Source organism: Lynx canadensis, chromosome F1, assembly GCF_007474595.2.
Source record: "Lynx canadensis isolate LIC74 chromosome F1, mLynCan4.pri.v2, whole genome shotgun sequence".
Taxonomy (NCBI): domain Eukaryota; kingdom Metazoa; phylum Chordata; class Mammalia; order Carnivora; family Felidae; genus Lynx; species Lynx canadensis.
The window spans coordinates 29446194-29465724 of record NC_044319.2 but is presented as its reverse complement, the minus strand read 5'-3'; the positions used below and the strand labels follow the sequence as shown (position 1 = coordinate 29465724).

Sequence of the window (19531 nt, the reverse complement as noted above, 5' to 3'; positions counted from 1 at the left end):
ATAAGGAAACAGTTAGCTGACTCCAGCCTCAGCTACCATCAGACTTCATCCATATGACTCAAGCAAAGAGCTGCTCGGCTGAGCCCATCAACCGTAAGAATCAAGAATGATAATAATGAAGTGTCTCCTTAAGTCACCAGGTTTGGGGGTAGTTTATGACACAGCAACAGATAACTGGAATAGTGTTCAATGCTTATTGAATGATTTATAAAAGCAGCCACTTCGAATAAAGGGTTCCCAAATGAACCCAAATAAATCCATTAAATAAATTATTAAGGTGATGTCAACAATGGTAAAGACTATCAGAAAATTGGACAACTCTGTGGATAATTAAGGCCAAGAGGAAATCTGCTACAGAGTAGAGAAAGTAATTTTTTTTTTGAGAGTGGAATTTTCCAGATTCACTAACCATCTTGACTGCATTCATTAGATGATTGCTCAATGCTCTACTTCCCTTTACACAAAATAAACTCATGATTGTGTTCCATCCATGATTCTGGGTGCAAAGTAGAAGAAAATATATTAACCAAGAAGGAACATGAGTAACCAAGGGAAACAGATTTTGTGGAGCCTGGTTTTTCTGTGAAGACTCTCTCTCTTCTCTCCATTCTTTTAATTTTGTAAAATAGACTTTGCTCCAGGTACACTGTGTAAAACAACTAAATATAGCCAGAGATCATGGTGGGTGGGAATGGAAAAGAGAGGCTAAATACTGGGCACTAGCCGCTATTACATCATCACATCCCCCATAATTGTGCTATTATGCACACAACGCTTCAGCTAGATACAGTCACCACTTCATAATGATAAAAAGATTAATTAGTGACATGATCCATATCTTCCATTTCTTTGATGGTTGTAAATAAGTCTGAGTCATTCTACTATTATTTTTACCATAGGCACAATAGTCTTACCCTTTTTTGATGAGGAAAATGAAAATATCAAGAGGATGTCTTTAATCTTCCACAGAGTTTTAACTTGGTGCCTTTCTAGGTAAAACCACATCAAGGTCTGGCCTTCCCTTTCCTGAGTATCTTTTTCTCGGGCTAACACCCGAGTCTACCCCACCCTCTCCTCACTTACACAATACTCCCCACCCTGCCCCAATATGAACTCCTAAACCTCACCTTCCCAAAGATGCTCTGCCAGAGCACAAAAGTCATGTTCAGACCAAGTGAATAAAACACGGAAATACTTGGACTAACTCTGCACAACCAACTTGATACTTCAGTTTAAAACATGTGTGTGTGTGTGTGTGTGTGTGTGTGAGAGAGAGAGAGAGAGAGAGAGAATAGAGACAGCCTCTACCAGACCCATTATCAAAGCCTCCTCTTTTTGGCTATGTGGACAGGATCCAGAGCTCAAGCTTAAGGTCACTTGTTGAACAAGAAGCTCTTCACTCTGAGCAGACCAGGAGGGGAAAGAGCTTAAGCCAGGGAAGAAACTAGGGCAGTCATTAGGGAGAATCATCAGATTCCATGGACACGAGACCTTGAAACCTAACATAAATACACGGAGACAACTTTCTGATTTGCTACTCATTCTGTTGTCATTCCATCCAAATCACTTCAGAACAGTTTTTTTGTTTGGTCTTGTCCGGCATCGGGGGATAAAGAATGGAGTAAGATCTGCCCTCAAGAGTCCAGAGAAAATGGGTTATGGAGGGATGGTCATTTGGATTTCTTATGGGAAGGACGAGGAGCATTTGTGCGTGACACTTTTTGTTGAGACTCAGGAGGCACCACCTCTGTCCTCTGTGCCATAACGGCTGAAAGCCTGGCGATGACATCCCCAGGCTCCTTTGGCAGTAGGGTTTTCGGTACTACCTCCCACTGAGAGATGCTCTTGCAATCATTGGAGGCGGGAGGCAAAAGCCATTTTTCTCTATCTGTAGCTACAAGCAGGTGTGTGGGCACTAACAGACTGCAGACACGGCGGGGGGGGGGGGCTCCGTGTCAGCTTCAGGGCTTCTTCCTAGGCCTCTCCCCCATCACTGCTGCAGGGAGCTGAGATCATCGGTGGCAAGCTGACGTCCTGGTGGTGCCTTCACTTCAGATTTCCCTTCATTCCCTGGCTCTCCCAGGGATTCTGGTTTTGGTGTCCTCGAATTCCTTGCACTGAATTCCTCCCTGATGAAACACTCTGAGTACAGGCAGAATGCGGTAGGTATGTTTCGGTAACAAACAACTCCCCAACCCTGGAGAATATGACAAAATACAGGTTATTTCTTGTTCACGTTGCAGGCTGAGTGGCTTCTATCTTGTAGCCACACCATCCGGAACACGTGTCCTGCAAGATCCCTATGGAAGAAGAGGAGACAGGAACAGGGGAAACGTACACACACTCTTAACTCCGTGGACCAAAGGAGGCACAGTACTTCTGCTTACGCTCCCTTACAAAGAGCTGGTCCTCTGGCCCCAATTAACTTGCAAAGGAGAGGGGATTGTGGTCTTCCCCTGTGCCCGGGGAAAAGAAATCATTTGGTGAACACAGTACATTGCATCTGCCGCAAGAGACTTCTATTTTCCTGAATAAACTTGACTATTCTCTTCAGTACCCGATCTGGTGTCCTGTAACAAGACCCTAATATATGTGGCGTTGACTTTGCGGTCAAGGTGCCAGAAGCAGATATATTAGTCTGGATGGCTACAGATCCATATCATGCAGTGGAAAAATACCGGGCAAAACTGCTGCTTTTCGTAACTTGGAAGTCAGACCATGTGACTCTGGAGCTCGTAGGTGAAAAATAGCACGCGTTGGTTGTTATTGGCTGCTGTTGACAACATAATAGAAGAAAAAGAGGATATCAGGAAATAATTAACTGGTTTTTAGGCAAAGGCGAGAAGAAAAAGCAACTGCTTCTAGAGCTCCCTTCTGGTAGCAATTTCTGTATTAGTCAAGGTAAGTAATGATTGCTGGTATAACAAACAATCCCTAAAAGCTCAGCGGCTTCACATACGGACATTGATGTCTCACTCGCAAAAACGTCCAATGTGGATATTCCCGGTTGGGCAGCTGTTCTGGGCTGCTCTTCTCTAAGCAGTGATTCAGGAATCCATATTCCTTCCCTGTAATGGCTCCAGGCATGGGGGACATCAAGACCGCCCTGGCATTATCTAGCCAGAAGATGGAGAGACAGAGAGGGACAGAGACAGAGAGACAGAGACAGAACGGAGAAACCATCACAGTCTTCACTGAACCCCCATGTGACACATATCTCTTGAATTTCAGCTCATACTCCCCTGATAAGAACTGGTCACATGGTCCCACATCACCACAAGAGAGGCTGGGAAATGTAGTCTCCTGCTGACATCCCAGAAACACCTCTACCTGGCAGAAGGGGAGGATGAATCTTCATTGGCCAGTTAGCCACCTCTGGCACAGGACTGGGACGTTTCTTTCGTTTGTTGGCTGCTTTGTACTTTCTTTCCCCCTTGTTAACAATATAGCTCTGTGCTCTTTCCAACTTCTCTTTTTCTTTTGACATGCACTTTCTTTTGTCTTTTGTTTGCTCTTACCTTCCCCTCTTATTTTCCCGTTAATGGTAACGAATCGTGGCATTCCACTCTCTGAGAAATTTCTAAGCATAAGGTCAGGAACAAAAAGTGGAGCTGCTGTCTTGTCTGAATTGAGAAAGGAAGTCATTCCTGTGCCTTTTCTCCCAACTCAAGTCCCCTCTTATCCTCACTGTGGGAAGTGACGCAGCAGCGGCAGGAAGGGGCGGTCAAAAAACCCTCACAGAGCCAACAAAGTATCTGCGAGTTTGGTGATGCTTTTCAGACTTCCTTGTTCCATGTTCTTCGGGTTGTTTCAGGTTTTGTAGTAGCTTCAGGGTAAAAGCTTTGTTTTTCTCTTTATTCAGTTATTAATGGAGACTACCTGTCACTGCTGGAGGAAAGTGGCATGTGTGATCTAGACGGTTTTCAATAACTGTTTTCAATAACACGACTCTAGAGGGGTTTCTTTCAGTCACAGATGCAACTTTTATCCATTTGCAGCTTTAAGGAAGAAATAAACAAACATTTTCGAAAATGGGAAACGTAAATATTTATAATGTGGCAAAAGCCAGACGCCTCCATGAAAGGTAACCAGCACGGGTCACTAATGCTTCCTTACAATCTACCTGGCTCTGTGCTTTATGTGGGCCGGGGGTGGGGGTGGGGGGTTTAGGACAGAAAAATAAGGCTGCGGTTCCTATCCCAATAGTTCCCGTCCTTTGGAATAGCCCCCCAATGTAATGAGTTGGGATTGGTCTGCTCAGAAATTGGAGTTTTCTTACTTCAGTTGGAATCCATGTTGAGCAAGACTTGATTCTTAAATCTGTGTCATTATGTGGCAAAGAGTCCCAGTAAAGTCGTGGCCTCACAGCATCTTTCTATTTCTGTGTTTGCTCTCTTTTCTGGTGAGGTAGCTGCCATGAAGCTAGAGCCCTGGAGTCCTAACAAGCTCCTAGAGGCACTTTTGACTATAAGTGAGCTATTCGGTATATTTGGGGCAGCAAAAATAATAACAATACCAACATGCTTTTACATCTTTGCCAGATAATGTTCAACCACTGTCACGTTATGAAGCAGGTATGATTATTGTCATCCCTATTTTATAGATGAAGAAACTGAGGTCTGGAGAAATTAAGTCACTTCTTGAGGAGATACAGCTATTGATTGTTACTTCAAGAACTTCAACTTGATTCTGTTCGACGGCAAAGCCAATAGCTTAACCACTCTGTTACCAGTCTATTTCCATAAAACCAACCCAAAGAATTAGCATAATGGCCATGGGAACTGGACCGGTCAATCATCAGAAAATAAAGGCAAAAATGCAAACTTCCACAGAAATGAATCATAACAACAATAATTATCAACATTTCTTGAACACTAGCTATATGCCAGACGCGGTTCAGAAAACTTTACGCGGATTAACTCATGGAATCTTCACAACAATCCTAAGAGATGAGTTATTTATTATTATCATCCTAATTTTTTTTTGTTTTTGCAGAAACTGAAGCACAGAGTTATTAAATTACAGGATCGCACAACTAGCTATTGCAAGACGTAGAGCAGTTGGAATAAAAGCGTAACGAACCTATTTGTCCTCCATGGAGATAAGAATGGACAAACCGGAAAAATAACTTTTGAAAGTTCTTGAGCATAGCTTACCTTCTGTGACTCACTCACACCGTCTGAACCATCCTTTGGGCAACGCAGATCCCAAGTTCTGGTCCAACCTCTTCCTTCCACCTGAACTGGGAAGTTTTGGATGATGGCTGTGTATCCTCATACACGAGCGACCCTCATCCCTCCCTCACCGGACCAGGAGGGTTCCAGTGCCAAGGAGCTCTTCTGTCCTATTGAAAGCAAAGAATGGTTGCCTCTGAAATACGTACAAAGAGCAAGCAAATTTAGTCAGTTTATGCAAAACACAAAATGGCATCTGCCGTCTGGAAAAATACACCAAAGCCGTGAGCCGTCAAGCCCCTTTCAAGACTTTGGCATGTAAAAATCAACACTTTTTTTTAAGTCTGAAAGGTCCATGTGAACTCCCAGTTTCATTAAATATAATTCTCTCTTCCCCATTCCTGCCACCAGCCGACCGCTCTCCCAGCACATGCACTACTCCCCCTCCCCCCAGTTAAAATATACATACACACATACATACACACATATTTTCCCCCTTCTCAGAAGTACAAAGATCATTGAGAAGGTGGCCTTGACAACAGAGGGCTTTTAAAGGGAAGATGAAAAAAATCATTCATAATTACCTTCTTTTTTACATTTAAAATGATTGTTTTTTACATTTACATTTAAAATGAGTTTTTACATTTAAAATGATTACACATACACTTGCTTTGGCATTGCGTATGTCTATACGTCTGGACGCTAGTTTTTCAATGACATTCCAGAGGCCCCCAGATTGTGGGTTGATGTTGCTGCTGTCTTTATGATCACAAACTCGTGATATTGCCTCCATCTGCACTCACTTCAAGATTTCCAACCAGATGGGAACAAGGAAGGCTGAGCTCAGGTTTTGCCTCGGTTTCGGGCAGAGCAAGCAGGGCACCCAGGCAGAAATGCGTCCATCACATAGTGGGGAAAAGAGGCTGGTGATGCCTACTTAAGAGTTGGGGTTAAACGGACAGGAACTGAGACCACGAAAATCGCCGATGAGGTGTAAGGGGGAAGCTGATCACACCAGATGGACTGAAAAGGGACAGAATCGTGGCTGAGGATGAAGTTAGCTACAGGCTTGGAATCAAGGAGGCTGGAGCATGGTCAGAAACAGAGCAAGAACATTGACGAACGTGTATGTAACCGCAACTAGATGCAGGAAGTGATTCCCCATGGTCCAGCTACTTCACACACATCAGATCATTGTCACAACAGCTTTTTGAGGGAGGTACTTGACATACGAGAAAACTAGGGTCCAGAGAGATTAGGTCACACGGCTGGTGGCAGTGTCTACATTTAAAGATGGGTGGTCCGATTTCAGTCTGCCCTGTTTTACTGACTACTATATACATATAAATAAATGAATGAATGAATGAATAAATAAATAAATAAATAAATAAATACATAAATACATAAATATCTTAAACAAAACAGACATACACCATAGGACTACCAATTTTCTCCTGCTAGTAGAAAAACAGGTAACTTTTATTTAATGTATTGACCTGTATTTCCCTATTCTCTATTTTATAACGAAAATATTTCAAAGATTGGTGGGAAAAGAAGATAAAACATGCTTAATGAAGGAAAAGAGGCTAAAATTTGGTGAATGAAGGAAACATGTTTTCTCAGGAACAGAGGAGCGTAGAAGGCTGGACGCCGGTATGAGGCATGAGCGGCAGCCGGGACTGGTCCCAGTGCTGTTCAGATCAGAGTTCATTGTGACTTGTTATCTGCAACCATTCAGCGCTTCCTGGGCCGGTGCCCTTCCAAGGCTGAGGATAATTCCCAGGGTCGGGCTTTTGAGGGTAAGAGAGGGCTTGTTGGGGGCAGGGAAGATGCGCTGGGAACAGTTTGCATCTCCAGGGCTGACCTGATCAGAGCCTCAGACTTTCCCTTTTCTTCTTAGTCAGCACCATTTGCGCATGTGTGTTTCATCCCTGGCTGCTTCATTCAGTCCTCTCCACCCTCGTTCGAAAGTGCCTGGTGACAGGTTATTTTTCAGTTGCGTTAAAATGAATGCTCTGTTGATCATCTCTTTACTCTTTTAGACTTAGGGAGACATGGTGACGTTTCCTAAAAGTTGGTGTGTTATGTGTAACCTGCTCTAACAGTAAGAGGCATAGCCTGCAGTCTATCAGACCTCACAATTAAAAATCCCAGCTCTGCTACTTATCAGCTGTGGGACCATGGACAATTTATTTAGCTACTTTGATCCTCAGTTTCCTCATCTGTAAAATGCAAAATGCAAGATGAAGGGTTAGACTGGCTAAGTAAATAGTAATAATAATGATTTTTATTATTTATATACTTATAAATAATTCTTCATAATAATAATTTATTATTATTATTATTATTTCTATCATCAGCAACAGTGGTAACATTAGATTCTATCACGGTAGAAGAACCATTCCTGCCACTTCTGGGGAGTTGCCAAGTTGCTACAGAAAGGATGTGACAATGGACTCCAATATATTATTGAAATGACATTCTCCAACTCCAGGGGCTGAAGAGCTTGTTGCTATCACAGAACCCCCTTTAGGCCAGTCTTTTGAGTGTCACTTACACCAGTTTGGAAGTAATCTGCTTGCTCGCCCTTCCAGCAAAGGATGTCATGATCAGCTAATGGAAAGTGACAAGAAGGGATATAATGAATGAGAGGGAGTTAAAGATTGGGATAAAAAAAAAAAAAAAGAGCCTTGTTCTTTTGGGGAATGCACAATGCTAAGCATACCATGTTAAATCGTGCGTGTCAAATAATGGACTAATTAAGAATCTTCACCCATTTTTTTTCACATCTCATTTTTGTTGTCCTTTCGTAGATGTATTTTCAAATTAGCTCTTAGCTCTTTAAATAAGTACCAAGGGGAAAGAAAAAGAAAGAGAGAGAGAGAGAGAAAAAAAAGCTTGTCTATCAGAGAAGCAAAAGATAAATGTAAAAGGAAATGCGCCAGGGATGGAGATGAGGGCTTTGCAGGATATGCTGGGAAGTTTTATAATCAGAGCGGCAACTTCTTGAATAATGGAATTTAATAACATATAATAAACTATGATCTGGGAGAACTCTGATTCAATCCCACTAATTGTTTGAGCCAGTGAAATGAAGGCAAAGTTTATCATGCCAACGTGCTGCTAATGCCACTGAACACCGCGGGGGACAGACAATTGTTCCCAGCTGCCTACCCCCTCACACCCAGAGGGCACATGGTCCCTGCCCTCCAAACACCAGGCTGAATCCCCAACTTGGAGTGGCAGACCTAGTTCTAGGACTTTAAAGTCACAGAAATGTAATTTTTGCAATCAACAAACTATTGTATGAAGCTGAGAACAGAGGGGTAACTAGATACAAAGCCTCCAATTAGGTTATAAAAACTAATAACCAATATGCTTTCATGCTAATGCCAAAAAGTACAAAAACCTATAATAAATCTAATTGAGCACACGATCATAAGCACTGTTTTTCTACCTACATAGTTCTGCTATATTAAGGTATACTCCAAATAAACACGTTTTTTTTCATTGTTACTGAAAAGGGTGCCTTTTTTTTTCTTTTTAATTTGGATCATTTTACCAACGTCAAAAAATGCAGACGTATAATTGAGAGAAAATTATTTTCTCTGTCACTACTCATTGATTATATTTCAGCATAAAAATGAAGGAATTGAAGCAATTATCTGGATAATTTGTATCTCCCCCGAAAGATTAGAGATTTCTAATAAAAAAAAACATACTGTGTTTGCCTAAATTACTTGGGTAATAGCCTTAGTTTTCACTTTATGAGAGTGGACCTGTCTATTGATGAAAAGTCTTTTGTAATCATTTAGAAGGGTTGTGTTTTTTTTTTAGTTTTTTCTGACAATTAAGTGTATGATTTCTTTGTACCTAAACTTTGTGCCTCAAAAGTACAATCTAAAATTCTACAGCACGTTTTGCAAAGCAGGTACAGTCTAAAATTCTACAGCACATTTTGCAAAGCAGCTACGGTAAATTACAAAACCTAAAAAGAAATGTGAAGAATGGGTATTACCTTCCCTTTCCCAACGAGGTCCGTGAAATCTTGGTTACTTTTGGGAGTCAAAGAGGGAGTGAAATACCTCTGTAAACTGGTAGTCTAAAAACAGGAAAATTAGTCTTGTGCCACAGCTATGAGCAGCTAATAAAGAAAACACGGGTAGAAGAGATTAAGGTTCAAATCAAGGTCAGAAGAGAGACTGGTTGAGGAAAACTGCCATGTTCCATTGCATGGCAGTTTGAGTGAGACAGTTTCCCCCTGAATCAGTCTGAGGTTGAAAAATTACACTGTTGGGGTTAATAAAGAAGCTGGGCATTTGTTTGGACTGAGATTCCAATTAAAATGTTATTTGGGGGCAGTCAGAGCTAATGTCTTGCTTAGAGGTAAACTGAACTGCCTTTTCAGAGGTTGAAAAAGAAGAAGAAGAAAGAGGAGGAGGAGGAGGAGGAGGAGGGGAAGAGGAAGAAGAAAGAATAAGAAAGACCACCTAATCTGTCAAAGACCCTGAATAACTGGCAGAAAGAATTGTGTTTGCTGGGCCTGTGCCCAACTCAGCAGTGAGCATTCTTGAGGGTTTTGTGACATCATCCAAGGCAGCTGAGGTTTTAGGAGTTTTTGATTGTTGCACTGGGTAAGGAATCTAGTGTTCAGCTTAGCCTTCTTTGAGACAAAGAAAAAAAATCTGGGTGGTGTAATATGCCAAGGTTTGGGTTGGGTTTTTTGTTTTGTTTTTTTTGTTTTTTTTTTTTTTTTTTTTAATGCCACAAAAGGGAATCAAGAATTCCGGGTCTCAGTCTGACGATTCTAGCCCAGAAACAAAAATTGATGAATACAGTTAATTGAATTTCTCAGTCCATACCAATTTGCCCACAGTTAAACAAAACCACCAAAGTTTGCTTTCATTTCACTTCTTAAGGGTAAGTGAAAATCCACCCTGAATAAGCTCCTTCTTCTCTATAGTCACTCCTATATTCCACAGAGATTCATTAAATATGTTTACTCTGGCCAGCATCAGGCATACCTTGGTCAACAAAGCAGACACATTTTCCAGCCTTTATGAGGCTTCTTGATGGAGGGAAGGTAGAGCAGTCAATACGTAAAAAGATAAGTAAATATATAATTACAAACTGATAAGATTGAAGGAAACCGTGTGAAGCTGGAAATATATTCCATTTCTTTCCGATCTTATTCTTACCCAAACCCCTGAGCAGCAACTATCGGCAGGCCTCTGATTAGGGCATGGGGTGGTTGGGGAAGCTGGTTAATGGCAGATACAAACTATGTGATTTTCTGCTGGGGATTCTGAGATCTGGTTGTGGAGATAAACAGTGTGATACACAGAAAGGGGTGGGACAGACAAAACAGCAGGGATTGGAGCCAAAGTGAACTTAAGAGTATGGACTTTGATCGGCTTTTTTGGTCTAAAGAGTGATACAAACAAAGCAATGAATTCCTATAAAAGTGCAAAACCAGAAGAGGCCCCCAGGGCGGGGAAAGATGCTGTTTCACGGGAGTTGTGGGGCCAGCACAAAAGAAAAGGCATGCTAGGGTCCACAGAAGAGAATCCGAACCATTCTTTTGCTCATTTCCTTCGTGCTGTGTAAATTTTCTTTAACCAAGACTATAGAGAATGAACCCAATTTGTCTGAATCTCAATTCAAACTCAGCCCCACGGTCCAGCTCTGTCATTCAAATTAAGAAAAAAATTGCGAAAGCATGAATTCCCCTCTCCCCTTCCCACCCCCTCAGCTCCTCCAAAATTAAAACAAACTAAAGACCAGAATGTTTGGTCTTCAGAATATTCTTTAAGAAGACAAGACTGGTTGAAAGACAAGTGGTAGACAGTGCCTTAAGCCTGAGCCACACAGAGGGACCATGCAAAATGTAAAGCTAACACTTTGAAAGGAAAATGCCAAACATGAGATCACAGCAGTGGGAACAAGGCAACCAGCAAGCTGAGAAGTGACACGATATCATGGGTGCTACGTCTGTCCAAGTTGTGGCAAAATCTGCCAAGTCCAGATTGACTTCATTAGTCACTTAGATGCACAGAGATCACAGAAAAAAACTCTCCTCCTCCTCATAGGCATAGTTGATCATTATATAAATAGAAACTGATTAGAACATCAAGATTTCTCCAAAGCATAAATATTTCATTCACCAACTAGTTGCTATTTGGCCTGTGGTGGTTAAGAAGAAAGTGTGCAAGGCTACCACACAAAAGGTATGACTCTCGTAGACTTTAACAGGGACTTGGGTTTGACGTGGATTCCCATTGGATGTTGGGTAAACACGCAGACCACACTGTCCCAGATACAGTCAGGGAACTTGGGGAGAAGCAAGCATCACTGCATTAGCCTAATTCAACCCTTCATTCCTTGAGGCCTACTTGAACCAAGATGATTCTCAATGAGCAAATATTTGCAAGGTCCTTTTTGGATGCCAGGCATTGTGTTGGGCATTGGGAATTCTACACTGAACCAGACAACCACAAGCCTTCCCTCTTTTCATTCCCAAGTTATCTTCAAGCCCTCTCCATCCCCTTACCCAGCTTAACTATTTTCCAGAGTGTTTATATCACTGCCTGACATTATATCCCATCCACATCTGCTTCTTGCTTGTTGCCTCACTTACAAGCTCCAAGGGCGGAGACTTTGTCTTCCTGTGTGGTATTCCCAACATCTAGGCCATTCTCTGAAGGCCTCAGAGAGTATTTGTTGGGTGAATAAGGTCTGTGCTCAAATAACTTATTTCACTTAGGGTAAGCAGAAGAAAAGAAAACCATAGGTGATGTGAGCTGGTATCATTAGAACATCTAACCTAGGAAATGAGGGAGGCCTTTCCTGAGCGAATGACTTTTAAGTGGGACCCTAACTAAAGAGAGGAGTTTGTCTGGAGAAGGGATTGGGGAGGCCTTTCAAACAAAGGCAGCAACACGATAAGGTACCAGTAGTGCTGAGGTAACAGGAGAAAAGCCAGTGACGTGGAGATGTGGGGAGAATGGGGAGTTCCAGGAGGTGAGGCAGGAGCCCAGGACAGAAGCCAGATGACGAAAAGTCTCGTGGCACACATTCAGGACCTTGGACTTTATCCTAAGAGCAATATGAAGAGTTTTAGGCAGTGACATGATCACAACTCTCAATTCACGAATCTCTTCAATAAGCACACAAGCAAGCACTTAAATCTGAGCACTCTGAAACTGACTGGGCTTCAGAAAGGACTGGAAAATTTCAGCATGTGGGGAAGAGGGAAGTATAAAGAACTAGCCACGTTCACTGAGGGTATATCTGAGGCGCCACATTAGAACAGGCAACAGCAAACAGATGGGCTTCTTGGTTTCTGAAGAGGCCGCGATCCAGCTACAGAAAGGCAAGGAACACCCGTGGAAAAACTTAGAGGAAACTGAGAAATCACAGATGAACAAATCTGTCTGTCTCTTTCCTGTTTTGGGGCCATCACCGCCCCACAAGGCCCTTCCTGGTCGGGTAAGACCGACTTTTGCTGGCTCTTCCTCCTTCAGGCCGCTGAAGCTCTGGGCTCCAGCAGTAAGAGACCAGCTCAGGCCTGCCACGCACAGAAGTGTGCCTCCTCCATGCCTTGCAGGAGCCACCTGTCATTCTATCTCTCGCTCCGTCCTCATGGTGTCTCCTGACAAACTGCTGGTCTTTTGCCCAGAACCCAGCACTAGGGCATGACACCTGGTCAGTGCCCAACAAATATTTGCTGGATTAATATTAGAGAGTGTGCTAAGGTGTCACTTTATCATACCTTTCTAGCAGACATTTATGCAGTGTCTACTTCGTGCACAGTGTCGAGGCCTCTTCATGCAATCTCACTTAACCTTCAATCTCAGAAGGCAGGTATCACTATTCCCAGTTTGCAGACAAGGAAACTAAGGCTCAGGGGGATACAGTGACTTGCTTAGGATTCCGCTCCCTTTGCAATGGGGACACACGCTTCTGTTCCTCTCCTGAGGCCATGGTCCGATGAATTAACGCTTTTGCTTAACTTCTCCCTGAAGGCTTCCTTGCTACTCCCAGCTTCTGCGAAATAAGCCTCAGGGCTCCTGAAGTATTTTGTGTCAACATGTATCCAGAACTATCCGACCCGATGCCTTCCCAAGCACACTGTGAAAGCCTCAGATGGGACTTCTTTATCATCAGTGCTGAGTATGGTGTGTGGCACATGATATGGGCACAGGTTAATATTCGTTCAAGAACGAATGGATGGACGAATCAACCCAAAGGCGATCTAATGCAAATTCTAAATTCGTCCTTCAAGGAGCTCATCAAGAAAACGCAGTGCACACAAATCCTGACAGATGAATTGAAAAAAACGCTCATTCGTGTCAACAAGAATCCAACGCCACTTATCCTTTCCACTGCTTCCACCCATCACGATGTTCCTTGACGTACTGGTTCCTCTGGCAAATGGACAATCTGGTTTATTTTCAGAATTAGAGATACCAACATTGTACCGTTATGTAAAGGGAGAAAAGGGAGTCATGAAGACATTTGTATGACTACACATGAGTCATGGGTCCATGCACAAGCTGAGAGGACACAAAGTTGAGGAGCAAGCAGAAAAGGGAATTATTCACTGCCACCTGATTTTCCCTCAGAAGTATTGAAAGGCTACCCTTGGTTTAAAAAATAAGGGAGATGAGCGATATTGCTTTTTAAACTTGGAATATATCCCATAGAAATACTTAACGCAGACATCCAAAAGCTGAAATATCCCAAACCAACCACAGCTCAGAAGTTGGAATCTCCCTGACAAGATTACTATACTAGAAACAACATGTTTATTGGCTCATAAAAGACATGTCACCTAACAATTCATAACAGGGGGCCTGAAGGAAATAACTCACCCATTGCGAAGTCAATGTTCAAATCAATATCCCTTGGGGAGAAAAATATTGCTCATTGATGGAGATTGATTTTTCTTTTTCTTAAGAAACTCTCAAGGGGTAAACATCTTTTCATAGTGAGTGTAACTAAACGTGCCAATGTCAAGGTCTACATTTCCCTATCCTCATTAGTATGATACTCACAAATTATTAGTGTAATTATAAATGCCTTTCAACCTGTTGAAAAATAGATTCCAGTTTCATTTTTTAAAATCTCATTTTAATATCCAAGCAACATGACCACACAGACAGCATGATGTATGTCCTCTGCTTTACTTACCAGCACTCTTATAGGTGAGATACTTTTTGCTATTTTAAAACAATCAAAAGTTAACATAAAGCCCAAGAAAACTGGATCTCAGGTTTACCTAGATCCCAGGTTTATCTACAAATTTAATGACTAGTTTAAAAAAAAAAATTCTCACTGTTTTTCTTCTTATCTTTCCCATTCCCACTTGTATCCCCAAATGATTGTCGTAACATTGAATCTAACCACTTACCACCTTGATGAAAGCAAGAAGTTTTAATGGGCAAAGAGAGAAAGACGGCTGGCCCTAACTGGTTTTATATTTAACATGTTGTTTCAGGCCGATGAATCTTCCAGACTTATGTATAAGGCTGTGGTAGATTATGTTGTTTAATTCTTAGGTTGTCTTCTTAGGCCAAATGTGTGACCAAAAGAAAGCTTGCCTTCTGCCCTTTTGAAACTCACAAGTTGCATAAGAAAGGACAGATGGATGATTTGGGGAAAAAAGAAATGTCATTCAATTAATGTTTGTTGAAAAGGGTGTCACAGATCATTGGCGGAACTTCCACTCATTGGCAATTCCCCCAAGCAGCCAAAGATTAATTGAGCACCCAGACTACTGAGTTCTATTAGGAGAGGAGAACAATGTGTTGGTGATCACAGAGGCTGAGCTGTGGAACCAACAGAAGTGTAAATGGATGAACCATCTTTGACATGAAGGAATAACACCCTTGTGATACCTTCGTAGACAAACGTTCGATTTTTGTTGTTTTTCTCCCAGAATGGAGATGGAACCACATCAAGCCACACTCTTGCACCCCACTCCCCCTGTGTCTAAAAGAACCTGTTTTTCTTTTTTTTTTTTTTTTTTTTTAATTTTTTTTTTTTTCTTTTTTTCAACGTTTATTTATTTTTGGGACAGAGAGAGACAGAGCATGAACGGGGGAGGGGCAGAGAGAGAGGGAGACACAGAATCGGAAGCAGGCTTCAGGCTCTGAGCCATCAGCCCAGAGCCTGACGCGGGGCTCGAACTCCTGGACCGCGAGATCGTGACCTGGCTGAAGTCGGACGCTTAACCGACTGCGCCACCCAGGCGCCCCTAAAAGAACCTGTTTTTCAAATGGCTTGAATAGACAAAATTAGGGGAAAAGTTCATAGACTGGCATCCTGTCGTGACCCACAGCTTGATCTTAGGAAAAATTCAAACCACGCTTAATATACTGATTTTTCTCATCTAATAGTATAACTACAAGCACATATCATAATGCACTAAATGCTGTACAGAACAACAAAGCAAAGCAAAACCAAAAAATTGAAATTAGAACCATTTAAGAATTAAGCCCCTCTTACTAAAAATTTGCTTCCGTAGGAAGTGAAATGAACCTGGTCTGCCAGAAGCACCAAAATCAGTATTTATTTGCCATTTAATTTTCTACTTATTTAAAATTTGAAAATTATTCTCATGCTTTGGTAGGGCTATGTGGCTGCTTATCGCTTAAAGGGCATCTCTGCTTTTACCACAAATTGAAGACACACTGACCTTGAGAGACAAGGAACAGAAATATCTATAGGCACTGGGAAGAAACTACAATGATGGGAAAAGCAGGGGGAAAAAAGACACAGTCCTCTAGGAAGACTAAGGGAGTAACGATCAGAACACATCTGGGGTTTGGTTCAAACTGACCTGGAACCAGAATGGATCTCCAAGCTGTTCTGTCTGACACACGTGCACACACACACACACACACACACACACACACACACACATTTCCCAAAGTGAAATCTGCAGATGTTATCTGAAGGAGGGAGCCTAAGAAAAGATTTCACTGGCAGGTACCGGCATCATTTTACCCCTCTCATGGGGATCCACGAGTGGGGTCTATCGGAAGGTTCTACCTAAGCATCCCACTAAAGCAGGGATCTGAAGGTGTCAGCAGGATTTGGCCAACTGGCCCATTCATGGAACTTCGGTTAATTATTGACTGATTGGGGATTTACCTTATCTTTCCATCGGGAGCTGGCTCAAGACTTAACGGTAAGCAATTTAGAGCCAGGGCGAACCTACCCGCGTGTTTTGTTTTTTCTTTTAAATTCTCCTTTGGGTCACTTTAGCTTGTCTTTCCCTACAATTCACGTTCAGGTCAGAACGGCCAGTTGGTACGGCACTGGGGAGTCCGCAAAAGGACTGGAAATGAGAGGAGTCTGGTTTATGGTGAGGAGTGTCCAGAGGCAAAGGCCCAGAGGACCTGTAGCCTTTTGCAAGACTTTACTTATTGGTCCAGGTTCCCCCTGCCTCCCCCCCCCCCACACACACCCATTAAGTCCCTGGGAGAAAAGCCATGACTTTTTGTCTCTAAAAGTGATTGGGATGCTCTGCTCCTGGATGAGAAGGAGCAGTTCCCCCCCCCACCCCACCCCCCTCCCACTCTGCAAGGCAGCCTCTCTGCCGAAGGCCTCTTGGCAAAGCCAGGGAATCAGCCCAGGCAGCTGAGACCCAGCTGCCCCAGATAAGAGGTGGCCCGTGTTAATGTACAGGCTTCCTCTGCACCTCAGCAGGGCCTTCCTTTTCTAAACAGTCTCCCTTTAATGTTGGCGAATGTTGTTTTTCCATTGACTCAACATCTCGCCTCTGGTGGTAAGCCAGTGGGGAAAGTTGGAGCGGGGGAGGGAGGAGGAACGGGGGAGAGGGTGATGCCAAAGCAAGAGGGAGAGGGACTGTCAGCGACATTTCCAAACAAGCCAGACACCTGCTTTGGAAAGACAGTGACCGGGCCTACAATTCTTGCCTTCCTCTTGATTTAGATGGGCCTTTTGTTCCCTGCCTGTCTGTGATGGGCCCTGGGGCTTCCCGGTCCCCAGGACACTGCCCACTTCAGCTGCAGTCACTGCTACAACATGGACACCACTGGGAGGGATTCACAACTTTTCTCGAGGAATGTAACAGTCTTAGCCGAAGGAAAGAAACACTAAGAGAGTTACCCGGGAGGTACCTGAGGAGGGAAAAGAAATTCTAAGGAAGAAATGAAAGAGAAGATGCAAAGAAAGCAGGTGACAGGAAGGAAATTAGGAAAGATAAGAGGAGAAAGGGAAAGTGAGGGAAAAAAAAACCAGAAGCATGGAAATGAAAGTCAAACAGGAGGGGAAAAAAAAGAAAACCAGAAGCACGGAAATGAAAGTCAAACAGGAGAGAATAGAAGGTGCAAACAAAAAAGGAAAAGGAGAAAGGGGAGAGGAGAAGGTCGAAACATCTGAAATGAGAGTGTTCCCCCAGAAACTCGGGGTGTTCAAGCCACAGGACAGAAGCTGGGTTGGGGATGGAGAGCAGTCCCCTCCGGGGCTTCTCTGGGCAACTCGAGGTCAAAGGGCATCTTCAAAACCAAATCTTGATTAGAGCCAGCTAAATGTTTTGACTTGAAGGAGACACGAAGGATTAAAAAGCAAAATAGAGCAGCATGGGTAAGAAAGAAACAGGAAAAGAAAGAAAATTAAAAAAAAAAAAACCTCACGGGAGACACAAAGGGAAGGATAGAAAACACTTCTGAATCAGCTAGTCATCTACTAACAGGCTGCAAAGATTTCCAATGACAAGTTGTCACATTAGTTTAGTGAAACTGAAGCAGTACTTATCCCCTTTCCTGTGCTTAATCTCTCCCTGCGAGCCACAAAAACATGCTACCACGTTTAATAGGATTAGTTTCGTTCACTTTCTCCCCCCACCCCTTTTATTTTTTACAATTCTATTTTCAGCAATACAGGGATCCTTGAATTCATCGACTTCCTGCAGCGCACAGCAAAACCTGGCATGCATGGTTTTTTACCCTTTTAAAGACTCTATTTGAATCTGAAGAATGTAATTTGACTATTTTGTACCTTTTTCTCCCCAATGAATTACTTTCTCCTCCTGGAAATCTCCAGAGCTTAGAGGGTGGGGGAGGGGTCGCCGGTGGTAGAAGGGTCCAGACAGGACCCGGGCTAGGAAAAAGGCTGAAGGAGCCCAATCTTGCAGAGGTTACGTGCCCTGGGAGAGACTGTTCTGGTTCTGACCGCAGGCAGACCGGGCGTCTGCTACTTACAGGTTCTGTGGCCTTGAGCAAGTGGTGAAAGCTTCCACAGTCTCAGTTTACTCATCCATACAGTAGGGATAATTCCTATCGGGGCTGCTGAGACAACTACACTTAACAGACTTTGTTTCTTCACTTCTGAGATTCCTGTTTTCTCATATTTTATTATGTTCCTGAAATCAGTATGTTTTACCACCTATTGTGCACTTAAGGTCACCGTGTTTTCCTTCTCTCTCATCTTTACGTTGTCAGTGCGTCTTCTAATCCATGGCATTTTAGAATTAAGAAAATGGCAGTGCTGGGTATAAAGCATCTGGCACAGTTATGACACACTAGAAGTGCTCACTAAATGCCGACCTGCCTATCATCGTTTCTCACTTCGTCTGTTTGCCTCCTTCTGAAGTCTCACAGAAAGACCACTGGGATACCGAGAGGATTACGTGTGGACGCGTTTGCCCCTCATCCAGATTCTTCTAGGCTTGTGTTCCTAATTGAAGTTTCAGAGGCTCAACTAAATCCCACACATGATAATTATCTCCCCATGTTGGCTAAGACCCCAAATGCTCCAGTACACTCGGCTCCCTCAACAGGGTCACCAACTGCCATTCTTAGCCATGTCTTGCAAACGTTAGCTCTCTGTTGAATTGTGTCATTCCCTTCTCTTTGAGTCCACTTTGGGTTATGGGCCCTCTCTTGCCCTCTGCCTGCTACCCGCCCTCCCCGCCCCAGGCACCACTAGCAGAAGATCAGCATGGAGGAGATGAAGGAGTGAAGCCGTCTTATCTGGGAGGGAAAGAAGAATGCCCAGGGAGACCTGGGGCTCAGAAGCAACCCTGGGCCTAGAGTGGGGATGGAGGCACTTCAGGGGACGTCCTGCTGGGAGAGGGGGGGAGGGCAGGGCTTGAGGTAGGAGAGGGGAGCAGGGTGCAGGCCTGCCTGTGGGGGGGGGGCATCCCCAGCGGGAGACCCCCAGATGCCCCACCCAGTGAGGCCGGGCCTCACAGGGGGTCCTAGGCCTTCAGGTCAAGCTGGGACTAGTAAGCCAGCCAGTGGCTTCCTGTCTCAGCGAGACTGGTGAGGGCCTGAGGAAACCTAGCTGCTGTGCCCTTCATCCAGGCTTCAGCAAAGGCCACATGT

The 19531-nt window shown here is 43.4% G+C and overlaps 1 long non-coding RNA gene across 1 annotated transcript in view; it reads right to left on the bottom strand.

The window, feature by feature from the left end:
- LOC116737842 overlaps nucleotides 1–19531 on the bottom strand; it is a 101964-nt gene that overhangs the window by 74285 nt on the left and 8148 nt on the right. The window contains exon 3 of the long non-coding RNA XR_004343100.1: nucleotides 5157–5344. This is a non-coding gene — a long non-coding RNA (uncharacterized LOC116737842). The remainder of the gene's footprint in view (nucleotides 1–5156; nucleotides 5345–19531) is intronic.